Source organism: Phascolarctos cinereus, unplaced genomic scaffold (genome assembly GCF_003287225.1).
Source record: "Phascolarctos cinereus isolate Bilbo 61053 unplaced genomic scaffold, phaCin_HiC Scaffold_3;HRSCAF=262, whole genome shotgun sequence".
Lineage (NCBI taxonomy): Eukaryota > Metazoa > Chordata > Mammalia > Diprotodontia > Phascolarctidae > Phascolarctos > Phascolarctos cinereus.
The window spans coordinates 42,492,822-42,519,671 of record NW_027555736.1 but is presented as its reverse complement, the minus strand read 5'-3'; the positions used below and the strand labels follow the sequence as shown (position 1 = coordinate 42,519,671).

The 26,850-nt window shown below is 36.0% G+C and overlaps 1 pseudogene; it reads right to left on the bottom strand.

Annotated features, from left to right (window-relative positions):
* LOC110213960 (cytochrome P450 2C44-like) overlaps nt 1-26,100 on the bottom strand; it is a 53,802-nt pseudogene extending 27,702 nt beyond the window's left edge.
* Nucleotides 26,101-26,850: the final 750 nt, after the last annotated feature.

The following is a 26,850-nucleotide window of genomic DNA, read 5'->3' as shown; positions in this document are numbered from 1 at the left end:
GCAAAAAGAAACATATAATAGATTCTTATTATGGGAAGAGTGGAGATCAAGGCAGAAATTCGGAAGAGTACAACGCTGTCAACAAACCCACATGTGGAACCTCAAAAGAGAATATGAACTGGTTTGAAGCCTAAAAAGCCTTCTTGGAAGAGCTCAAGAAGGATTTTAAAAATCAAATAAGAGAGATAGAAGAAAAATTGGGAAAAGTGAGAGATATACAAGAGAGAGTCAATAGCTTGGAAAAGGAAGGACAAAAATTAACTGTAGAAAACAAGTCCTTAAAAAATACAATTGGTCAACTGGAAAAAAAGTACACTGAAGAAAACAAGTCCCTAAAAATACAACTGGCCAAATGGAGAAGTAGCTACACAATCTGATAGAAGAAAATGATCTGTTAAAAATTAGAATTGGGCAAATGGAAGCTAATAACTCCATGAGAGAGCAAGAATCAGTCAAACAGAAACAAAAGAATGAAAAAATAGATAACCTAAAATACCTCATTGGTAAAACAACTGACCTGGAAAATAGAACCAGGAGAGACGGTTTAAAAATTATTGGTCTGCCTGAAAACCACAATGAAAAAAAGAGCCTGGACAGCTTGTTTCAGGAAATCATCAAGCAAAATTGCCCTGAGGTCCTAGAAGCAGAGGGTAAAATAGCCATAGAAAGAATCCACCAATCACGTCCTGAAAGAGATCCCAAATTGAAAATGGCAAGGAATGTAGTAGCCAAATACCCAAATTACCAGGTTAAAGAGAAAATATTGCAAACAGCCAGAAAGAAACAATTTAAATATCATGGCACCACAGTCTGGATTACATAAGACTTTGCAGCTTCTGCATGAAAAGATTGCAGGGTGTCAAATACAACATTCCATAAGGTAAGGGAGCTTGGATTACAACCAAGGATCAGCTACCCAGTGAAAATGAGCATGATCTTTTAGGGGAGGAGATGGATATTCAATAAAACAGGGGATTTCCAAAAGTTCCAGATAAAAAGACCAGAGCTCAACCAAAAATTTGATCTTTAAATACAAGACTCAACAGAGGCATAAAAAGATAAATGAGACAGAAAAAAAAGAGCATGTTATTATTAAGGGCAAACTGTTTACATCCCTACAAAGGAAGACGACACTTGTAGCTCTTGAGAACTGCATTGTTATCATACCATGTTAAAGGGGTATACACAGAGGGAGTGGGTATAAATTGACTTTGATGTAAGGATAAAAAATATCTAATCAGGTAGGTAAGTGGGTTAATCTGATCTAATTAAGGGAATGTACTGGGAGAGAAGGAAAGGAGGAGGCAGACAAGAATAAATTATGTTACAGGAAAAGGCACAAAAACCTATTACAGTAGTGGGAAATAAAGGAGGGAGATGAACATTGTTTGAACCTTACTCTCATCAGATTTGTCTCAAGGAGGGAATAACATAGTCACTTAGGTATAGAAATCTAACTTGCCCTCTAGGCAGTAGGAGGGAAAAGGGGAAAGAAAAGGGAGAGGGTATAGAGGAGGTAAGATGTAGTAAAGGTAAAGGGGATGAAAAGGGACGTGGCTAATAGAAGGGAGGCAGGACTGAGGGAGGCAGTCATCAGAAGCAAAACACTAGTGAGGAAGAAAGGGAGAAAGGAGAAATGGAGATAAAGGCAAAGATAGTAATCATAACTGTGAATGTGAATGGGATGAATTGTCCCATAAAATAAAAGCACATAGCAGAATGGATTAAAAAACATGATCCTACAATATGTTGTTTACAAGAAATACATTCAAAAAAGAGGGACACACACAGGGTAAAGGTAAAAGGCTGGAATAAAATACATTGTGATTCTGCTGAAGTAAAAAAGTCAGGGGTAGCAATCCTGATCTCAAACAAAGCAAAAACAAAAATAGATTTAATTGAAAGAGATGAAGAAGGAAACTACATTCTGCTAAAAGGCACCATAAACAATGAGGTAATATCATTGTTAAACATATATGCACCAAATGGTTAGAGGAGAAGTACAGAGAGTTACAGGAAGAAATACGTAGCAAAACTGTATTAATGAGAGACATCAACTTCCCCCTCTCTGAACTAGATAAATCTAACCACAAAATAAACAAGAAAGAAGTTAAGGAGGTGAATAGAATATTAGAAGGGTTAGGTATGATAGACTTCTGGAGAAAATTGAATGGAGATAGAAAGGAATATACTTTTTTCTTGGTGGTACATGGCATACACACAAAAATTGATGATGCACTAGGGCATAAAAACCTCACAGTCCAATGCAGAGAGGCAGAAATATTAAATGCATCTTTTCAGATCATGATGCAATAAAATTATATGTAATGAAGGGCCGCAGAATGATAGACTAAAAAATAATTGGAAATTAAATAATCTAATCCTAGAAATAAATGATTCAAACAACAATTAATAGAAACAATCAATAACTTCATTCAAGAGAATGACAATAATGAGACAACATACCAAAACTTATGGGATGTAGCAAAAACAGTTCTTGGGGGAAGTTTTGTATCTCTAAATGATTAAATGAATAAAATAGAGAAAGAGGAGATCAATGAACTGGGCACACAAGTTCAAAAAAACTAGAAAAAGAACAAATGAAAAATCTTCAATTAAACATCAAATTAAAAAAACTGAAAACCAAAGGAGAAATTAATGAAATTGAAAATAAGAAAACTATTGAACTAATAAATAAAACTAAGAGTTGGTTTTATGGAAAAAAAACCCAATAAAATAGATAAACTTTTGATTATTTTAATTTTGAAAAGAAGAAAACCAAATTACCACTATCAAAAATGAAAAGGGTGACTCTACCACCAAGGAAGAGGAAATTAAAACAATAATTAAGAATAATTTTGCCCAACTGTATGCCAATAAATTTGACAATCTTAGTGAAATGGATACATATTCACAAAAATATAAATTGTCCCGATTAACAGAAGATGAAGTAAAATAAATAACTGCATCTTAGAAAAAGAAATTGAACAAGCAATTGATAAACTCCCTAGGGAAAAATCTCCAGGGCCAGATGGATTTACAAGTGAATTCTATCAAACATTTAAAGAACAATTAAATCTAATACTATATAGACTATTTGGGAAAATAGGTGAAGAAGAGTCTTATCAAATTCTTTTTATAATACAAATATCATTCTGATACCTAAACCGGGAAGAGTCAAAACAGAGAAAAAAAATTATAGACCAATTTTAAGTAAAATATTAGCAAATACATTACACAAACTTATGACAAGAATAATACACTATGAATAGAAAGGATTTATACCAGGAATGCAGGGCTGTTTAAATATTGGGAAAACTATCAGCATAATTGATCATATCAACAGCAAAACTAACAGAAACCACATGATCATCTCAATAGGTGCAGAAAAAGCTGTTGACAAACTACAACACCCATACCAATTAAAAACATTAGAGAGCGTAGCAATAAATGGAGTCTTCCTTAAAATAATAAGTAGCATATATCTAAAACCTTCAGCAAGCATCATATGTAATGGGGACAAGCTAGAAGCATTTCCAATAAGATCAGGAGGTGAAACAAGGATGTCCATTATCACCACTCTTGTTCAATATGGTACTGGAAATGTTAGCTTTAGCAACAAGAGAAGAAAAAGAAATTGAAGATATTAGAATAGGCAAAGAAAAAAGCTATCACTCTTTGCAGATGACATGATGATATACTTTGAGAATCCTGAAGAATCAAGTAAAAAAACTACTTGAAATAATAAACAACTTTAGCAAAGTTACAGGCAATAAAATAAACCCACATAAATCATTGGCATTTCTATATATTACCAATAAAACTCAACAGCAAGACATAGAAAGAGAAGTTCCATTTTAAGTTACTGTAGACATTATAAAATGTTTAGGAGTTTACCTACCAAAACAAAGCAAGAAGCTATATGAATGCAATTACAAAACACTTTCCAAACAAATAAAATCAAATCTATATAACTGGAAAAAGATCAGTTACTCATGGGTAGGCTGAACTAATACAATAAAAATGACAATTCTACCTAAGCTAATTTATTTATTCAGTGCCATACCAATCAAACTACCAAAAAAAAATTATAGAGCTAGAAAAAACAATAACAGGATTCATTTGAAAAACAAAAGTTTCAGGATATCAAGGGAACTAATGAAAAGAAATGCAGGGGAAGGTGGCCTAGCTGTTCCAGATCTAAAACTATATTATAAAATAGCAATCATTAAAACCGTTTGGTACTGGCTAAGAAATAGAGTGGTGGATCAGTGGAATAAGTTAGGTACACAAAATACAGTAGTCAATGACTACAGTAATCTACTATTTGATAAACCCAAAGACCCCAGCTTCTGGGATAAGAACCCATTATTTGACAAAAACTGCTGGGAAAACTTGAAGAGTATGACAGAAACTAAGCTTAGACCAAAATCTCACACCATATATCAAAATAATGTCAAAATGGGTTCATGATTTAGAAATAAAGGCTGATATTATAATCAAACCGAGAGAGCAAGGAATAGTTTGCCTATCATATTTATGGAGAACAGAAGAATTTATGACCAAACAGGAGATAGAGAACATTACAAAATGCAAAATGTATAATTTTGATTACATCAAATTGAAATGTTTTTGCACAAACAAAGCCAATGCAACCAAGATTAGAAGGAAAGTAGAAAATTGGGAATTTTTACAACCAGTGTCTCTGATATGAACCTCATTTCTAAAACATATAGAGAATTAAGTCAAATTTATAAGAATACAAGTCATTCCCTAATTGATAAATGGTCAAAGGATATGAACAGGCCTTTCTCAGATGAAGAAATTAAAGTCATCTACAGTCATATGAAGAAATGCTCTAAATCACCACTGATTAGAGAAATGCAAATCAAAACAACTCTGAGGTACCACATCATGCCTATCAAATTGGCCAACATGACAAAACAGCAAAATGATAAATGTTGGAGAAGATGTGGGAAAATTGGAACACTAATGCATTGTTGGTGGAGTTGTGAAATGATTCAACCATTTTGGAGAGCAATTTGGAGCTATGCCTAAAGGGCTATAAAAAATGTGCATGCCCTTTGACCCAGAAATAGCACTTCTAGGGCTGTATCCCAAAGAGATCCTACAAATGGGAAAATGACTCACATGCACAAAAATATTTCTAGCAGCTCTTTTCGTGGTGGCAAAGAATTAGAAATTGAGAGGATGCCCATCAGGTGAGGAATGGCTGAGCAAGTTGTGGTATATGAATGTAATGATATACTATTGTGCCATAAGAAATGATGAGCGAATGGACTTCAGAAAAACCTGGAAAGACTTGTCTGGACTGATGCTGAGTAAAGTGAGCAGAACCAAGAGAATGTTGTACACAGTAACAGCACACAGTAACAGCCATGTTGTGTGCTGACTAACTTTGATGGATTTAGCCCTTCTTAACAATGCAAGGATCTATGATATCTCCAAAGGTTTCATGATGGAAAATGCTATCCATGTCCAAAAAAAAGAACTATGGAGCTTGAATGCAAATTGAAGCATACTATTTGCTATTATTTTCTTCTGTTTTGTTTTGTGTCCTTTTTCTGGTGGTGCTTTCTATTGGTTCTAATTCTTCCTTACAACATGACTAATGTGAAATTCTGTTTAATAGGAATGTATATGTATAGCTTATATCAGATTGTGAGCCATCTTGGGGAAAGAGGTGGTGAGGGAGGGGGAGAAAAATTTAAAACTCAAAATCTTATTGAAGTGATTTTTGATAAATCAAAATAAATTAATAAAAAACAAAAAAGTTGATCCAGAATCTTAAGGAAGAAAATGAGTCCTTGAAAATCAAAATTAGGCAAGGGGAAGCCAGTGAAGTTATAAGAGATGAAAAAATAACATATATGTGTGTGTGTGTGTGTGTGTGTGTGTATAAAAAAATAGAGGAGAAAGTGAAACATCTCCTAAGAAGAACAACAGAGCTAAAGAATAAAGCAAAAAGAGAAAACATAAGAATAATTAGACTACCTGAACGTTCTGATTAAAAAAAGAATCTTGATACAATAATACAAGAAATAATTAAAGAAAAATTTCCTGAAGCATTAGAACAAGAGGGGAAAGTAAAAACAGAAAAAAAGTCACTAATCATCACCTGAAAGAGATCCTACGAGGAAAACTCACAGGAATATTATAGTCAAATTCTGAAATCTCCAGATCAAGGACAAAATATAATGAGCAACAAGAAAAAAACAATTTACATATGGCAGTACCACAGTTAGAATCACACAAGGCCTAGCAGTGGCAACACTAAAAAATCTCAGATCTTGGATCTCTATATATCAAAGAACAAAAGAACTGCTCTTCTGGTCAAAAATATCATACCCAGCAAAGCTAAGCATAATTCTGAATGAAAAACAAATGGAAATCTGATCAATTGTCAGACTTTCAGGTCTTTGTTTAAAAAAAAAAACACCTTGAACTCAATAGAAAATTTAACATACAAGAGTCAATAGAAATATAAATTACATACCAATGACCAATTACAAGGGACTAAATAAGGATAGAATTTTTACCTTTTATGCATGAAAAATGTAAAACCTATATCTAAGATTGTTACTAATATTTAGGTAACTTATAAAGGAAGATTGGGGTAGACCTGTGTATGAAATTACTTCCAAAAGTAAAACTATTCAAGTACAGCTAAAAGAGTAATTATGTTTTGTAAATGAGATACAAGAGGAAGAACTAATACAGAGAAATTAGATGGGGGAGGGGGGCTGTTAGCTCTGTAAACCTACTCTCCTTGGCAATGAGTTCAAGAGGGGAAAATACATATACATTTAGAAGAATGTAAAAGTCATCTAAATTTAGAAAGAAATAAAACTTTAAGGGGATAGGGAGGGTGAGAGAATAAAGGAGGGATCTTTAGAGGAGAGGGTGTGGAAATAGGTTAAAAGGGGGATATAAAAGGGAGTTTAGATTTAGGGGAACGGAAGGATAAGGGAAGGATTACTGGAGTGGGGGTAGGTTAAGTAATAGGAGGGTAAGGTAAAAGTAAAGTACAGGAGTTAGGAGAGATAGTAAAAAAAAATGTATGCACAAACATAAAAACAAAGATTAGGAGTAGAATCTCTTAGGGAAAATATATGTTTATATGTGTATGTATGTGTATATATGTATAAGTGTATGTATATATCAATACCTATATACAAATATATCCAATGCTCAAGTGGTGGGTAGCGGGGAGGAAGAAGAAAAAAGAACAAAATAAAAATTATACAGCAGAGAACAAAAGAAAACCTACAAGGAAACAAAAAAAAAGGTGTACAGCTTTCAACATAATGCACACCATTTAATATATGGGCTGTCTTGAAATGAAAAGTTATTGCTACATATTTTGAATCCTCTCCTATGTTCTGCTGTGCACATGATATTGTTTTTGTTTTTTTCTTATTTTATATTTAAATTTATAATGTTTCTTTTTCTTTTTTATGTAAGTTTTAGCATTTGTCTAAAATTTTAAAAATTAAGAAAAAAGATTAAAAAAAGAAATATAGCTAGGTTCAGGGGATGTGTGTGAACACAAGGGAGCTGGGTCTAGTATCTTTACACCACCAAGCCACCCTTCAAGAACATCTGGCTTGCTGTCCAAAAATAGCTGGTCTGTTACCTGTTGACCTTGCACCTGGATTCTAGCAATAAGCACTTCTTAGGCACAGTGGGTGGTGGAAGTGGAGGAGATTTGTCACTAGCCCCCAAAGCCAGAATTAAAATCAATCATGTGTTCCTAGCACCTTAGCTGTGTAATCAATCATGTTATTCTTAATACTATGATGGCCCCTATCTTGTTCTGTTCTTTATTTTGCACTCTCAAAAACCTATAGAAGAAGAACTGTACTTGTGCTTGGGCTCTTTGGAGTGAATAGATAAACCACTGACCCCTTTATTAGCAGTCACCATGCTCCTGCTAATAAATATTATTTTGCTCAGACAATTGCCTCACTGTACCTTTTTGTTAAATTTCACTCAAGATACTATGTAAAACTAAGAACCAAAATTATTTATAATAAAGAAAAACTTGAGACTTTTCTGATTAGATCAAGGGCAAAGCAAGGATGTTTATTGTCACCATTAATATTTAATATAGTGATAGAAAGAACAGCTACAGCAATGAGGCAAGAAAAAGAAATTGAAAGACTGTGTATAGAAAATGAGGAAACAAAAGTATTTTTAAAGATGTTATGAGGGGTGGAGCCAAGATGGCTGAGTGAAAGCAGTGACTTGCTTGAGCTCTCCCCAAAACCCCTCCAAATATTCATAAAAAATGGCTCTAAACAAATTCCGAAGCAGCAGAACCCACAAAAAGACAGAATGAAACAAATTTCCAGCCCAAGACAACCTGGATGATTGATCAGAAACGTGTATAGTGCCGGGTTGGGAGCGCAGCGCAGTACAGCATGGGCACTCAGGCCACAGCAAACCTGGAGCAGGCCTCAGAGGACTGAATCTCAGACAGCTGTGGAGGTTTCCAGACTCCTCAATCCACGAATGCCAAAGACAACTTAGAAGGTCAGTGGGAAAAGTCTGTTTCTGTCAGTGGTCAGAGAGGAAGGTGGGGTTTCAGCTCCATTCCCCAACAGCGTGGCCCTGGGGGGGGGCAGTTGCTCCCCAAGCTTCCGGCCCACAGACTGAGGGGAAATCCAGTGGCTGATCAGAGAGGGACTGCAGGGATCTCCTTGCCAGTGCTGAGGCAAGAATCTCTTGCTTTGCCCGTGTGTGGATCTGGGTCACAGTTCTGGGCGTCAGTGGTGGGGTGAGAAGGAGCGCTGGTGTGGTGGAGCTTGTAGTGGCTGTAGAGATGAACCCCTCCTCACAGTTACGGGACAGAAAGGAATACTTGTGGCCACAGGCCAGGAAAGAAGTAAACACCTCGACCCTTATCATACCAGCTTGGTAGAACTGAAAATTTACAGGTCCCTACAAGTATCTCTGAAAACAGCTACACAAACCCCTGAAGCTTGGGACAATACACTCTCCACATTGGAAGCAGACTCTTACCTTAACAAAGAGTTTAAATCTCAAGTAATTGGCTGGGATCATGAGCAAGCCACGCAAAAAGAGTCAGACCATAGAATATTACTTTGGTGAAAAAGAAGATCAAAATATACAATCAGAAGACAACAAAGTCAAAGCTCCTACATCCAAAGCCTCCAAGAAAAATGTGAATCAGTCCCAGGCCTTGGAAGAGCTGAAAAGGGATTTTGAGAAGCAAGGAAGGGAAGTAGAGGAAAAACTGGGAAGAGAAATGAGAGTGATGCAAGAAAATCATGAAAAACAAGTCAACAGCTTGCTAAAGGAGACCCAAAAAAATACTAAAGAAAATAACACCTTAAAAAACAGCCTAACCCAAATGGCAAAAGAGGTCCAAAAAGCCAACGAGGAGAAAAATGCCCTAAAAAGAAAAATTGGCCAAATGGAAAAGGAAGTCCAAGAGATTACTGAAGAAAATACTTTCTTAAAAATTAGAATAGAGCAATTGGAAGACAGTGACTTTATGAGAAATCAAGACACTGTAAAACAAATCCAAAAGAATGAAAAATTAGAAAACAATGTGAAATATCTCATTGGAAAAACAACTGACCTGGAAAATAGATCCAGGAGAGAGAATAAAAAATTATTGGACTATCTGAAAGCCATGATCAAAAAAAGAGCCTAGACGTCATCTTTCAAGAAATTATCAAGGAAAACTGCCCTGACATATTAGAACCAGAGGGCAAAATAGAAATTGAAAGAATCCACAGATCTCCTCCTGAAAGACATCCCCAAAGGAAAACTCCTAGGAATATTGTACCCAATTCCAGAGTTCCCAGGTCAAGGAGAAAATATTACAAGCTGCCAGAAGGAAACAATTCAAGTACTGTGGAAACACAATCAGGATAACACAAGATTTAGCAGCTTCTACATTAAAGGACCACAGGGCATGGAATGTAATATTCCAGAGGGCAAAGGACATAGGATTACAAGCAAGAATCACCTACCCAGCAAAACTGAGTATAATCCTTCAGGGGAAAAAATGGTCATTCAGTGAAACAGAGGACTTTCAAGCATTCCTGATGAAAAGACCAGAGCTAAACAGAAAATTTGACTTTCAAATACAGGACTCAAGTGGAACATGAAGAGGTAAAGAGGAAAGAGAAATCATAAGAGACTTATGAAGATTGAACTGTTTACATTCCTGCATGGAAAGATGATATTTGTAACTCATGAGAACTTTGTCAGTATTAGGGTAGTTGAAGGAAAAAATTGTATGTATGTATATATAGATAGATAGATAGAGGACACAGAGTGAGTTGAAGATTAAGGGGTCATATCTGGAGAATAAAATTAAGGGATGAGAGAGTATGATACTTGGAGAAGAAAGGGAGAGGTAGAATGGGGTAAATTATCTCACAAAAAAAAGCAGAAAAGAGAAGTCTCTCACAGTGGAGGGGAAACAGGAGAAGGTGAGAGGGAATGAGGGAATCTTATTCTCATAGGATTTGGCTTAAAGGAGAGAATAACATACACATTCAATTGGATATGGAAATCTATCTTACCCTACAGGAAAATAGGGGGAGAAGGGGACAAGAGAGCAAAGGGGTGATAGAGAGGAGGGCAGATTGGGAAAGAGGGTAATCAGAAGCAAATACTTCTGAGGAGGGACAGGGTCAAAAGAAAGAATAGAATAAATGGGAGGGCAGGATAGGATTAAGGGAAATAGAGTTAGTTTTTCACAACATGTCTACTAAGGAAGTGTTTTGCATAACTGCACATGTACCACCTATATTGAGTTGCTTGCCTTTTCAATGAAGGTGGGTGGGGAGGGAGGAAGGGAGAAAATTTGGAACTTAAAGTTTTAAAAACACATGCTTTAAAAAAAATTTTCACATGCAACTGGGAAATAAGAAATACAGGAAATGGGGTACAGAAGTCTATCCTGCTCTACAGGAAAATAGAAAGGGAAGGGGATAAGAGAAGGGAGGGGGGAGAGATAGAAGAGAAGGCAGACCAGGGGAAGGGGTATTCAGAATGCATGCCATCTTGGGGTGGTGGGGGTGAGAAATTTGGAACACAAAAACTTGTGGAAGTGAATATTGAAAACTAAAAATAAATAAATTTATATTAAATAAATAAATAAAAATAAATTAAAAAGAATAAAGATGGTATGATATTTTACTTAGAAGTGTCTAGAGAATCAACTAAAAAACTAGTTGAAAAAAACTAACAATTTCCAAAAAGTTTCAGTGTATTAAAAAATTCACAAGAATCATTAGCATGTCTATGTACCAATGAAAACATTATCAACAAAATATAGCATGGAGAGATACAAAGGGAAATTCCACTTTAATTAAACACAGATAGTATAAAATGCAGATAGTATAAAATAATATAAACAGACAGGCATCATATGAATACAATTGTGTGTTCTTTTTAATGTGAAAATTTTATGTATTTTTCTCAAATTACATGTAAAAACAATTTTTTAATATTCATTTAAAAAATTTTGAAAATGAAATTATTTCTCTTTTCTCTTCTTTCCCCTCCTGGAGAAGGCAACCAATTTGATATAGCTTATATGTGTGCAGTCATGCAAACTATATTTCCACATTAAACATGTTGTCAAACACTGATAAAAAAAATACAGGAAACTGTACTTTAATGTGTATTCAGACTCCATCAGTTCTTTTTCTAGAGATGGATAGCATATTTCATCATAAATCTTTTGGAATTGTCTTGTATCATTATATTGCTGAAAATAGCTGAGTCATTCATAGAAGGTTAACAGAATGTTGCTGTTATTGTGTACAATGTTCTCCTGCTTCTGCTCATTTCATTTTCCATTAGTTCTTTAGGTTTTTTTTTTCTGAAATTATTCTGCTCATCATTTCCTATACCACAATATTATTCCATCACAATCAAATACCACAAATTCTTCATCCATTCCCCAACTGATGAGTATCATCTCAGTTTCCAATTCGTTACCGCCACACAATGAGCTGCTATAAATATTTTTGTACGTATAGCTCCTTTTCATTTTTTAAGTATCTTTGGGATACAGACCTAGGAGAGGGATTGCTGGGTCAAATTGAATGAACAGTTTAATATAACTTTAGGCAAAGTTTCAGATTGTTCTCCAGAATGGTTGGAAAAGTTCACAAACCTACCAACAGTGTTTTAGTGTCCCAATTTTTCCACGTCTCCTCAAATTTAATTTAATTTTTTCCTCTTCTGTCATATTATACAATCTGACAGATGTGAGGTAATAACTCAGATATTTTAATTTGCCTTTCTCTAGTTAATAGTGATTTAAAGTACTTTTGATTTGATTATAGTTTTTATTTCTTCTGAAAACTGGCTTTTCACACTCTTTTACCATTTATCAACTGGGGAATGACTTGTATTCTTATAAAGTTGACTCAGTTCTCTATATATTTGAAAAATAAGGTCTTTATCAGAAAACTTGATGTAATTTACCCCCCCACATACACACACATACTTTTCTGCTTTCTTTCTAATCTCTACTGAGTTGGTTTTGTTTCTGTAAAATCTTTTTAATTTAATGTAATCAAATTATCCGTTTTACATCTCATAATTACTTTCTATCTGTTGTTTGTCATAATTTTTTCCTTTATTCATAGATCTGACAGGTAAACTATTCCATGCTCCCCTAATTTGCTTAAGGTATCACATTTTATGTCCAAATCATGTATCCAATTTGACCTCATCTTGGTATACGGGGTGAGATATTGATCTATACCTATTTCATGCCAAATTAATTTCTAGTTTTCCCATCATTTTCTGTCAAATAGTAAGTTCTTGTTCCTAAAACTTGGATCTTTGTGTTTATCAAACACCTAAATTAGTATGTTCATTTAGTACTGTGTATTGTGCACCTAATATATCCTACTGATTCACTATATTTCTTAGCCAGTACCAGACTGTTTTGGTGATTATTACTTTACAATGTAATTTGAGATCTGTTATGGCTAGGCAACCTTCCTTCATATTTTTTTCATTGATTCCACAGATATTCTTGGCCTTTTGTTCTGCTAGATGAATTGCATTAATGTTTTTTTTTTTGGCTCACTAAAATAATTTTGGGTAGTATGGCACTGAATAAGTAAATTTATCTAGGTAGAATTTTCATTTTTATTTTATTAGTTCAGCCTACTCATGAATAATTAATATTGTTGCAATTGTTTAGATCTCACTTTATTTGATTGAAAAATATTTTGTAACTGTGTTCAAATCTTTCCTGGGTTTATTTTGGCAGGTAGACTCTCAGTTATTTTATGTTGTCTATAGCTATTTTAAATGGAGTTTTTTTTTCCATCTTTTCCTGCTGGTCTTTGTTAGTAATATATAGAAATGCTGATGACTTATTCGGATTTATTTTATGTCCTGCAACTTTGTTGAAGTTATTAATTATTTTAACTAGTTTTATTTTGATTCTCCAGGATTCTCTAATTGTCTAATCATCATACGATTTTCAAAGAGTGATAATTTATTTCCTCATTGCCTATTTTAATCCCTTCAATTTCTTTTTAAGTTTCTTATTACTATAGCTAGAATTTCTAGTACAATATTGAATAATAGCAGTGATAATGGATATCATTGCTTCCCTCCTGATCACATGGGAAGGCTTTTAGCTTATCTCCATTACATATAATGGTTGGTGATGGTTTTAGCTAGATAATACTCATCATTTTAAGGAATGCTCCATTTATTATTATGTTTTCTGGTGTTTTAAATAGGAAGTATTGCCAAAGTATGTCAATTTTATCTTAGTAACATTTCTTAAATATATCTACTTCTTTATTCTACAATACCACAACTTTCTGAGTACCCCAGCTCACTTCAATAACATGAACATTAGGACTCTTTTGGCAAGATAGCAATTGTTGCAATCATCCTGAAATTCAATTTGAAATTATATATTACTAAACTGTTCATTTCCTGTATTACAACACTTCTACTGCTGGGCATAAACTTCCAAGAGATAAAAGATTATGTATGTAGGTATGCATGCATATATGTGTGTATATATACACACATATATGTGTACATATATATGAATACACATATACACACACATGTATACATACACTATGTGTGTTTGTATAATATGTACATGTATGTACAATTTATATATAACTTCTCTGGTCATCACAGAATTATGTCGGGAGATCAGAGAATTAAAAACATAAATTCCATTAATTGAGAAATGACAGAATAAAGTGTTTGGTATCCAAAAGTATAATAGAATATTATTGGGTAGTAAAAAAAATGATGGAAGTGGGGAATTCCAAGAAGGTTGGGAAGATTTGTATGATCTGATAAAGAGTAAAATGAGCAGAACCCCCTGGGACCCAGCAATACCACTTCTAGGTCTGTATCCAAAAGAGATCATAAAAATGGGAAAAGGACCCACATGTACAAAAATATTTATAGCAGCTCTTTTTTGTGGTGGCAAATAATTTGAAACTGAGGGGATGCCCATCAATTGGGGAATGGCTGAATAAATTGTGGTACATGAATGTAATGGAATACTATTGTGCTATAAGATATGATGAACAGGCAGACTTCAGAAAAATTTGGAAAGACTTATATGAACTGATGCTGAGTGAAATGAGCAGAACCAGGAGAACATGGTACACAGTAACAGCCACATTGTACAATGACTGACTTTGATAGTCTTCTCACCAATGCAAGGATCTACAACAACTACAAAAGACTCATTATGGGAAAATGCTATCCACATCCAGAGAAAGAACCACGGAGTCTGAATGCAGATGGAAGCATAGTGTTTGTTCTCCTTTTCTTTTCTTGTTTTGCTTTATTTCTTCTTTGTCAGGGTTCCTCCCATCAGTTCTAACTGTTCTTTACATCATGACTAATGTGAAAATATGCTTAATATGAATGTAAAAGTAGAGCCTATATCAGATTACATGCTATCTTGGGGAGAGGGGAAGAGAGGGAGGGGGAGAAAATTTAAAACTCAAAATCTTATGGAAGTGAATGTTGAAAACTAAAAATAAATTGTTTAAAATTTTAAAGAATGAGCAGAATCAATACAACAATACAGATAATTATCACTGCAAATTAAAATAAAACCTCACTAAAAATAAGCTGAATGATGCAAAATTGAAGTCGCTAATCATCCCAAGTATTGTTAATGAAACATTTTCCACTTTACTTACTAGAGACAAAATGCAGAATATTGTACACTTTGTCAGCAGGATCGCTTAATGTGGTTGACTTTTTTTTTCTCCATGTAAAAGCTTAACTAGGGAGAGAAAACCGTTGCTAGAAATAACTCTGATAAAAAATAAAAATTTTCAATAAAGCCCATTTTTAAAAGAGCAAAAATAACCATTTCCCATAAGCTATTTCCCATGTGTACATTACCTGCTGCATTTTGTAGAGGAACCAGTCAATCTAATTCTTAAGATTGTTAGGATTCAGAGTCTCTTGTTGTTTTTTTATATTACCCAAAATAAACTCTTTAAGTCTGTTCATATTTGAAAAATATTTCTTGTGAACAAGCCAAGGGAAATTATTGTAGAGCTATAAAAAAAAAGGGAGGGAGAAGAGGATCATAATGAGTTTACTATTGTTCAGAAAATCTCTTTCACAGTCACAGTTTTATAATTGTTTAAAATTATATTTGTTTCTTTGGAAGGGAAAAGGGCTTGTCCTCTTTAACAACAGTAATTGTTAGGCCAATAGTTTAGGACAGTAGCTGCTTAGAAGGCTGTTGAATCTTGTAGCTAGAAATACTTAAAGAGGAATACTTTGAACGGAGATCAGGAAAAAGGAAGCAACTAGTATGAATTAGGGAAGTGGCACCAAACATCTTAATTAATGGTATAGAAATATGTAACATACTAATTAGTCCTCAGCTTAGTAATTATTTACAAAAGTTATTTTTAAAAATCTACATAATGATGTTACAGACTGCATGTTGAAATAGTATCTATATAGCTGACCTCAAAGCTAGGAAACCTAGGTTGAGTTTGCCACCTTTGACACATACTAGCTGTATGAACCTTGTCGAGTTTCTTAATGTCCTAAAGTTCTAGATAGGAAGAAGCAAAATGACCAGTGGCCCAGCCAGATTAACATGTAATTGGGAAATATTTTTAAAATACATTAAAATACATCAGAACACAGACATCATTATTATGTGGTTTTTAAAGGCAATATGCAGCCAACATGGATATTTGTGTATTAATTAATGGCTGCCCATTTCTATTTGAGTTTGACACCACTGTTCTAGGTATCTTTCCAAGATTATAATTTGTTGAAAAGTTGCTGACCTGCTTTGGTAGAGGAAACTTCTTCATCTAGGGGTTGCCTCTACCAGTGAAATAATAAATTCTGTAGTTATTCCTTTCCTGCTCTATATCTTTGACATTGTATTTCCAGGATGGGTGAGTAGTGTTTTGCCACAAGCTGACCTAGTCGTGGAAGGAGGAAACTCACTGCAGCTGGTTCTGGTGCATCCAGTTGCATCTGGAGGGATAGGTACAGTGTCATCTACAAAAGTACTCTTTTCTATAGGCTCAGGCTTTGTCTTACCAAGTGGTACCTTCTTTGGAAAGGGCTGTTCCTCAAAATCCATAGGTAAGCCATGGACTGCCCTCTGCAGTCAATATCCTTATCCACCCCAACCAACAACTATGTGCTCATCCAGTGTTTTGAATCGCTCCGTGCAGTACTACTCAAGACACTGGGCATGGGGGCATAGAAGGCTGTAAACAGCCTTCTGGCCTTTAAGGAGCTATCAGGATGGCTAGGTTTTATAAGCACGTGTTAGCTAGAAAACAAAACAAGAAAAAGGCAGGGCATATTTGCCTGGTAGATTATAGGAATAGTAAATAACGATCATAACAAAGTAAAAGTAGTCACTGGCAGAGAGCCATTCTGAGAGTCAGGAACATCTGGGTTAAATTCCTGTCTCTATACTGTACTGTATTGGAGGTGTGACCCTGGCCACATTCCTTGACCTCTCAGTGACCCCCAGATACTTCTCTAAGACTGTAAAGTGTAAAGAAGTTGATGATCTGGGTGTTTATTCCCTCTAAATTCCCTGAACCAAGGAAATTACAGATCTACAACAGCATTAGATAACTTCATAGTTAATATACATGTAACATTTTAAGGTTTGCAAAGCACTTGATGCATATTTTCTCAGCGGTTATTGACAATAGACCTGTGAGGTGGGTGCTATTATTATATTCCTTTTACAGATGAGGGCACTTCTTTGCTCAGGGTCACATAAGCATTGAGTGGCAACATTCAATCTCAGATCATCATGATAACAAACCAATTTCTGGTTCTGGTAACCTAGTGCTACATAAAATGAGCAAAGTTTATCCTTTGGGAAAGGAAAAGTTTGCAGCCTTTGAAGTAAGCTTCTTCTTGATGCTTTTCATGAAATGGACCATTCTAAAATAAAATAAATATTGGTTTCCTGTTAGCAGCTGCCTCACTGTAATGTAGTAATGCCCTACTTTGAGATAAATTTCCCAAAGCCATAAACATGATGGGGAATTGTGATGGAGTGCAGTATAATGGAAAAGTCACAGGACTAGAAATCTGGAGCACTCTAGGCAACTCCTGTGTCCAATATTTTTTTGACCATTGGCAGGTCATTTAACCTCCCTCAGTCTCAATTTCCTTATTAGCAAAATGTTTATATTAGGAGACAGCAAGGTTTACACACACACACGCACACATACACACAAACAATAAAGGAAGTGTAGGTAGAACACAATGACTTTTGTTTGACTTTTGTTATACCTCAAAATCAAGGATCTTGGTAATCTCTAGCCATAAGTGACATAGGGAACATTAAATTACAATTCTGACCCAGGAGGAGGGAATACAAACTTTAGGTTGCAGTCACTCTATCTAATATTTTTTGATGTCCTTGTTTGGGTATGGTGGCTTCTAACCTGGACTGTATAAGTAAAGAGTTGTCTGCTGACTACTTCAAGGACAGTCTTTCTATTCAGTACACCTTAGCAGACAAAAACTGAAATGGCCACCAACTGATTCTGAAAAGACTATCAGAGTAGTGCCCAGCAAAAACTATACAATAAAATCAATCAGTAAGCATATGCAATGTAGCAGCCACCATTTACCTAGAGTCAACCAGATGAGCAGTGGAAAAACGTGGCCAGTATACAGAGTCTATTAGGTATCACAGCCAACAAAAACAGTGAAATGGCATTGCTGGGAGACATAACTCATCCTAAAGTATCAAAGGCTTGTCGCCTACAAGTTCCCTGGCTGCCACTATGCCTCACCTATATACCCGTTAAAAGTCTCCTCTGGCCATTCATATTGCTTGCATTTGTGGTTGATTGCTATTCAAGCACTCTTTCCACTGATAACAGGTATTTATATAGATAAGGATGCCTTGGGTTTATGCAAAGGATATTCTACTACTAGATTTATCACTAGGCTATGTCATTAAATATTTTGTTTTGAATTAATTGTGTTCTCAGGATAACTAGTAAAATTAAATATGTCATTGGTGACTTGTAAGCTAGGACATGGAAATAGATACAAAAACAGAGAGTATAGGATCTTAAACTGGCATAATTTTTGGGGGGAGGGGCTCTCCCATGTGATGGAAGGGTCTTGGATGTGTAATATAACCCTTAAAATACTAAATGAACATAAGGTCTTATTCCAATCACCACTACTGAGAATTTCAGTGTCTTTGCTGAAAGTTGCCTTGACCTCACATGCTAATAATTTTATGTACAACGTAACTATTTTAGAGCCCATTAATACAACATAGCTGCAAAGGACCTTTTTTAAGGGAAAATGACTTCACATAGTGACATTATGCTTGCGTGGAAGTTTTCTGGCAAGAGGCATTTCTGATGAACCTTCTTTCCTATTTTGTTGAAAAAAAAATGTGATGACTAAATACACAACCAGAGGATGACTGAGCCTTACTTGAGCCATTGGAGTATTCAGAAGATGCAAATTTTCACCTGATATCCTCACTATAAAAAGAAATTTTTCATCATCATAGTTGGAACATTTATGGAAGAGGATGGAGCTGATAACATTGCAGGGGGCATACTGGAAGCGCCTGCGTCCCCGGTTGTGGTCTGATGCCAGCAGAGTGTGAAGAGAGAAAGAATCACGGGTCAGGTGAGAGCAGTGAAGAACAAACTCTGTTTATTGATCTGAGGGCTCAGGCTTATATGGTACTGGATCAAGCAATAGTAACATTGTTATTCATGAAAAGTACAAATCTGATTAAGTGATTTCCTGACTTCCTTGTACCTTGTCTGTTACATTCTTTCCTGCATCCTGTCCTGTACCCCATCCGTTTCCTCCCTTCCTCCATCCTGTTCTCAAGAGATGGAACAGGGGGATGGTGAGCCTACATCCTGAGTTTCACAGCTGTAGGGCTTAGCACAAACTACAGGTAAGACCCGGGCTGGCCTAAGCCCTCCAACTCCCCAAAGCCAGCCCTCTACAGGGGCACATACAAGGATGAAAGTTGGGTCAAAGGGTTGACTTAATGATAAAGAAATACACAAAAAGGAAAGAGCAAATTTAATCAAAATGTTTTGAATCAAACAGGATTAGGATGGCAAGGAAAAGGTTTCCACCCATATCTGATCAGAGTTAAGGCTTCAGTACCCTCAATATTTATCTAGGGCATTTCTGCTGGGCTATTTCTCTTCTCTATATTTAGGACATAAACACCTTATGAAACATGAGAGGAATAGGGAGAAATCTGATCCTGCTGCCCTATGTCCTTCCCAAAGGTTTCCACCTAGTCACAGAGATGGATAGTAGCAAAAAGAGTGACTCCCAACCCAAAGAGGTTTAGCAGTGGTGACGTGTTATTATGTAGGGCCCATGTGTCCAAAATTAATCAACGATAACCAACTATTAGTTTTCCTCAGTTCCTCCAAAAGGAACTGAGCTTCCTCCTGGACACGCTCCTCAATTCTCCTCTTCCCCATTCCAAAGTTCCTCAGGATCATCAGGGAAAATCGGTGGATTTGTTTCTACTTTTCTCCATGGCTGAAAGTAATTCCTAGGAAAAGAATGAACCAAACATGAGATTAAAAATTTTATTTTGGTTAAAGCAGAATTTTGATTTTATCATTGTTTACAACTAGTGTAAAAATCATTGTTAATTTGTCCTTCTACTTCTTACCTTTCCACCTGTACCATTTTTCCTGGAAGAATCTGAAACTCATGTCCTTTGTAATTGTCATCAAATATTGGTATTTTTCCCATCTCCAAAAATGTCTCCCTGATTAATTAGAGCCTCCTTTAGTGCCTTGTAGCCATGTAGAATCACCACTGGCTGAGATCCAAAATACATGGTAGATACAGGACCATACTTTTCAGATAGCTGGGGAAAGAGATATAAGAAGCAACTCAAGGAACAAAATCTGAAAATAGATATTTCTTTGTTTCTACTTCATGTGCTAAGAAATGCAGGACAGGAGACAAGATGGCAGACTGAAAGCTGTGACTTGCTTGAGCTCTCCCCCGACCCCCTCCAAATACCTACAAAAAATGGCTCTAAATAAATTCTAAAGCAGCAGAACCTACAAAAAGACAGAATGAAGCAAATTTCCAGCCCAAGATAACCTGAATGGTTGATTGGAAATATATATTGTTCTGGGCTGGTAGAGGAGCTCAGTTTGGTGTGGGCGCACAGGCCACAGCAAACCTGCAGCAGGCCTCAGAACTGAATTGCAGGCAGCCATGGCAGCTTCCAGACTTCTCAACCCACGAACGCCAAAGACAACTTAGAAGGTCAGTGGGAAAAGTCTGTTTCTGCAGTGAGAGAGAAGCTAGGCTTCAGCCCCCCAGATTCCAAGTGCAGCTGGGGGTGGCGGCTGCTTCCTGAGCTTCTGGCCCACAGACTGAGGGGGAATTGAATGGCTGATCAGAGGAGGAGTGCAGGCATCTCTTTGCCAGTGCTGAGGTAGGAATCTCTTGCTTTGCCCGTGCTTGGATCTGGGTCATAGTTCTGGATGGTGGTCCTGGGGCAAGGAGGAGCACTGGCGTGGTGGAGCTTGTAGTGGTGGGGAAGAGAAAATCCTCTTCACACTTCCAAGACAAGAAAGAGCACTTGTGGTCACTCATAAACCACAGCACAGGCCAGGAAAGGAGTAAACACCTCACCCCTTATCATACCACCTTGGAAGTACTGAAAATTTATAGGTCCCTAGAAGTATCTCTGAAACAGCTGTACAAACCCCTGAAGCTTGGGACAGTACATTCTCCACATTGGAAGCAGACCTGTACCTTAACAAGGAGTTTATAACTCAAGTAATTAGCTGGGATCATGACCAAACCTCACAAAAAGAGTCAGACCATAGAATCTTTTTTTTTTGGTAACAAAGAAGATCAAAACATACAACTAAAAGAAGAACACAAAGTCAAAACTCCTACATCCAAAGCCTCCAAGAAAAATATGAATCAGTCCCAGGCCTTGGAAGAGCTCAGAAAGGATTTCGAGAAGCAAATGAGAGAAGTAGAGGAAAAACTGGGAAGAGAAATGAGAGTGATGCAAGAAAATCATGAAAAACAAGTTAACAGCTTGTTAAAGGAGACCAAAAAAAAATACTGAAGAAAATAACACCTTAAAAAATAACCTAACACAAATGACATAAGAGGTCCAAAAAGCCAATGAGGAGAAGAATGCCTTAAAAAGCAAAATTGGCCAAATGGAAAAGGAAGTCCAAAACCTTACTGAAGAAAATACTTCCTTAAAAATTAGAATGGAGAAATTGGAAGCTAGTGACTTTATGAGAAATCAAGACACTGTAAAACAAATCCAAAAGAATAAAAAAAAATTGAAAACAATGTGAAATGTCTCATTGGAAAAACAACTGACCTGGAAAATAGGTCCAGGAGAGAGAATTTAAAAATTATTTGACTATCTGAAAGCCATGATCAAAAAAAGAGCTTAGACATCATCTCTCAAGAAACTATCAAGGAAAACTGCCCTGATATTTTAGAACTATAGGTCAAAATATAAATTGAAAGAATCCACCAATCTCCTCCTGAAAGAGATCCCCAAAGGAAAATTCATAGGAATATTGTAGCCAAATTCCAGAGTTCCCAGGCCAAGGAGAAAATATTGCAAGCAGGGAGAAAGAAACAATTCAAGTACTGTGGAAACATAATCAGGATAACACAAGACTTAGCAGCTTCTACCTTAAGGGACTGCAGGGTTAGGAATATGATATTCCAGAGGGCAAAGGAGATAAGATTACAACCAAGAATCACCTACCCAGCAAAACTGAGTATAATCCTTCAGGGGAAAAAATGGTCATTCAGTGAAATAGGGGATTTGCAAACATTCTTCACGAAAAGACCAGAGGAGAATAGAAAATCTGACTTTCAAATACAAGACTCAAATGAAACATGAAGAGGTAAACAGGAAAGAGAAATCATAAGAAACTTTTTAAGGTTGAACTGTTTACATTCCTGTATGGAAAGATGATATTTGTAACTCATGAGACCTTTGTCAGTATTAGGGTAGATGGAGGGAAAAAATCATATGTATGTAGATAGATAGATAGATAGATAGATAGATAGATAGATAGATAGACAGATAGAGAGCATTGGGTGAGTTGAAGATGAAGGGGTGATAGCTGGAGAATAAAATTAAATGGTGAGAGAGGATTATAACAGGAGAAGAAGAAAGGGAGAGGTAGAACAGGGTAAATTATCTCACAAAAAAAAAAAACCAGAAAAGAAAAGGTTCTTACAGGGGAGGGGAAACAGGGGATGGTGAGAGGGAATGAGTGAAACTTATTCTCTTTAGATTTGGCTGAAGGAGGGAATAGCATACACACTCAATTGGGTATGGAAATCTATCTTACCCTACAGAAAAATAGGTGGGTGGAAGGGGACAAGAGAGCAGGAGGATGATAGAGGGGAGGACAGATTGGGAGAAGGGGTAATCAGAAGCAAACACTTCTGAGGAGGGACAGGGTCAAAAAAAGAATAGAATAAATTGGGGGCAGAATAGGATTAAGGGAAATATATTTAGTTTTTCACAACATGACTACTATGAAAGTGTTTTGCATAACTGTACATGTATAATCCATATTGAGTTGCTTGCCTTTTCAATGAGGGTGGGTAGGGAGGGAGGAAGGGAGAAAATTTGGAACCCAAAGTTTTAAAAACATATGTTTAAAAAAAATGTTTTTGCATGAAACTGGAAAATTAGAAATATAGGAAATGGGTTACAGAAATCTATCCTGCCCTACAGGAAAGTAGAAGGAGAAGGAGATACAAGAAGGTAGATGGTGGTAGTAGGGAGGGCAGATTAAGGGAAGGGGTATTCAGAATGCATGCCATCTTGGGGTGGGGGAATAGGTGAGATGGGATTAAAATTTGGAACTCAAAATCTTGTGGAAGTGAATGTTGAAAACTAAAAATAAATTTAAAAAAATAAAAAATATATAGAATTATGAAACAAGCTGATCATACTGAAATATAGTTATCAAAATATTTTTTCTGATCAAGTTAAATCTGGTGAAATCAAAGGAGTCAATGGAACCCAGGTCAAAAGACTCTGACCTATAGGAAGGCCTCCAACATAGGTAAACACACTATGACTGATTAATGGGAGAACATGGAGAAGCTTGCAAAGAATGAGTTCTGGGTTGTAATCTACACTATTTAGGGAAAGACATATCAGGGAGAACATAGTTCCACTGGTATATTGAAGAAGCTTTAAGATCATTGTGCTTGTGATTTATTTTATTTTTAAGGGAGTAGGGGAAGACTTGGGATTTCATTGCTATGGGAGCTCCTACCAAGGAGACTCCCTTTACCAATATAGGTTGGTAATTTTTCTACAACTATCAGTATTAAAGAGTTTCCTGGGTTACTGAAAGATTAATTTACTTCCCCAGGGCCATATAGCCAGTAAATGTCAGAGGTGGGATTTGAATGTAGATCTTTCTGACTCTTGGAACAGCTCTCCATGCCTTAAATCAGAGGTGACTAGATGACATTAATAGAAGCAAAATATTCTGGATAGAGAAGGTGACTGTCCTGTTGTACTCTGTTCTGGTCAGACTACATTTGGATTAGTGTATGTTCAATCCTGAGATGCAAAATTAAGGATGTACATTCATAAACTAGAATGCGTTGAGAGATTAGCCAACTTCATAAAGGGAACTCAAATACCAAGCTCTGCAAAGATTAATTGAAGGACATAAAGATATTTTTTTTTGCCTCAAAGTACAGATTTAAGAGGATTATGATAAGCAGTTATTCAAAGGGTGATCATATGTAAAAGGGATTAGACTTATTTTTCTGGGCCCCAGAACACAGCATAAGGAGCCCTGGGCTGAAAGCTGAAAAAGGCAGTTTTCAGTTGGATAAAGAGAAATCTGTGTAAATAGATCTGTGTAAAAGCAGAATGGGCCATCCCCCAGGAAGTACTGAGTAACTCCTTCACTGGATATCTTGAAAGAAATTTGAGATCATCTTCTCCAGCACCCTTAATATGGAAAGGAAGAAATTGAACCAGACAGAGTTTCAGTTACTTGCCCAAGGTGACACAGATTCCAAGTATTAGATCTAAGATATGAATCCAAATTTGCTGACTCCAAATCTATTGCTAATACCTGTTTAATAGGGGATTAAAACTTTTTGTGTGTCATGAGCCCCATTGACAATCTGATGAAACCTACCAACCCCTCTCTGAATAATGAATTGTAAAGACACAATTACAATTAGACAGCAATTAAAAAAAAATTCCCTTCCAATTAATGGATTCCTGAAAAGCTATCAATGATCCTTTGAAAGGCTGCCGACCCCAAGTTAAGAATCCCTGGTCTATAACATCCTTCTTACTGAAACAGAGGTCAAATGACTATATGATAAAAAACCAGATTGGTTTAAATAACCTCTGAAATTATGAATCCCCAACACTGAGATTCTGTGATTTATTGGTTTCAATGCTATAATTACTTAACATCCTTAACTACGTGGTCAAGGCTCCAAATATACTGATTTAAGATGAGTGGGGGGGGGAACATAGCTGGATTTTCCTTAGTTCATCTGTCAATCTCTTTTCCTCCTAGTCCCTCAACTAAAACAATTATCAAGGAGTAACAACCTATCTTCATAGCAGAAGCTAGAGTAGAATAAGCGTGTGACGTCTTATCTAAATGAATAGCATTTAAAATAAGCATAAAAGTAATATTAATGTCATTCTTAACATTTTTCAGTGCAGTTAATATACTTGTTAATGCTAACCCCTATTTTCCCCAAGTTTTCCATGTTATTTTTATCCATGGAAACATTTTTAAGTGAAGCTTGTTTTTGGAATACACTCACATCCCTAGAGATAATCTGTAAACATTTACAAAAAACTTAAGTACAACCATGTATATATATATATATATATATATATATATATATATAAACATTTACAAAAAACTTAAGTACAACCATGTATATATATATATATATATATATAAACATTTACAAAAAACTTAAGTACAACCATGTATATATATATATATATATATATATATACACACACACACACACACATATGTAAATATACACACATATACATACATGCATACATACATATACAATCAACATTCAGTTTCATCTACAATTTTAAGAACTGTCTGACTTGGTCTTTAAGGCAACATCATCCTGACTCTGGGTCTGGTGCTAAAGCCATCATGCCACCATTATCTCTCATTATGTAATGACATCTTTCATGGGATCATCTTATAATCAGTTACGAGATGTCATTACTAGAGGGCTTTGTAATGAATATTCCAGTCCAACTACAAGATTCAGTCTGCTTACCTTGCAGAGAGACATAGAGAGGTCTTTCTTGTCTAACTGTAGCATATTCCCAGTGATGGGGAGAGGAGCTGGCCCAGGAGGCAGCCTCCTCCCTTTATAGTCTTTTCTCCACAGTGATGAAAAGACCAAGAAAGAGACCCAAACCACAAGGGTGAGGGTGGTGAATCCCCAGGGCTCCACTGCAGCAATCTGACCACAGCTAGAATAGGTATCAGGTCAAAAACTCGAGCTTAAAATACCTGATTACTTTTTTATTTTTTAAAGTGGAGTTAAGTGGCCAATAAACAGTTTTTAGTCCTGCAAGGAAACTACAGTGGTGCTCTGGCAACCATTCCTGAATCTGCTCCCAGTAATCCCTTGAATGCTAATTAAACGGGGCAGGGATGAGGGGGATGGAGAATGCAGAGAATTCATGGCAATTTCATTGTTCACACTTGTGAACACCCTTGATCCTTGTCCTTTGCACTTACTCTATATTTACTCTTTGGTCAAGGTTGCCTGTTCTAGATGGCAGCCTATCCGAATTACATTCTCACTCTTATTTAAGCAGTAAGAAGAGTACACGTTCCCAAATTCAGAGTACAAAATGAAAGTGTCCAATAGAAGTTTTCCCCAGGAAGGTAAGAGTAAGATCCAGTAACTCTGGGAGGGTTCCTTGTGAAACTTCGCATAGGAAGGAAGGTAGTAGCTACTTCTTTGGTCATCTTTATTGCTAAGCGTAAGTTTGATCAGGACTGAATTCAACAAACAGGTTTGCAAACTTCAAAATAGACCCTTGGCTATTTTGAATAGACTCTGACCTTAAATTCTTCATTCTAGTAACAAGAAGGAAGAATTAACTCCAAAGGACTCCTGTTTAATGTATTTTGTATTTTACATGGATTAATTTATCAGCTATGTAATTTCAGACGTTGCACCCTGAGGCAATTAGATAAAGAATTTCCTAGGCTCTAGAGGTAGCAGATA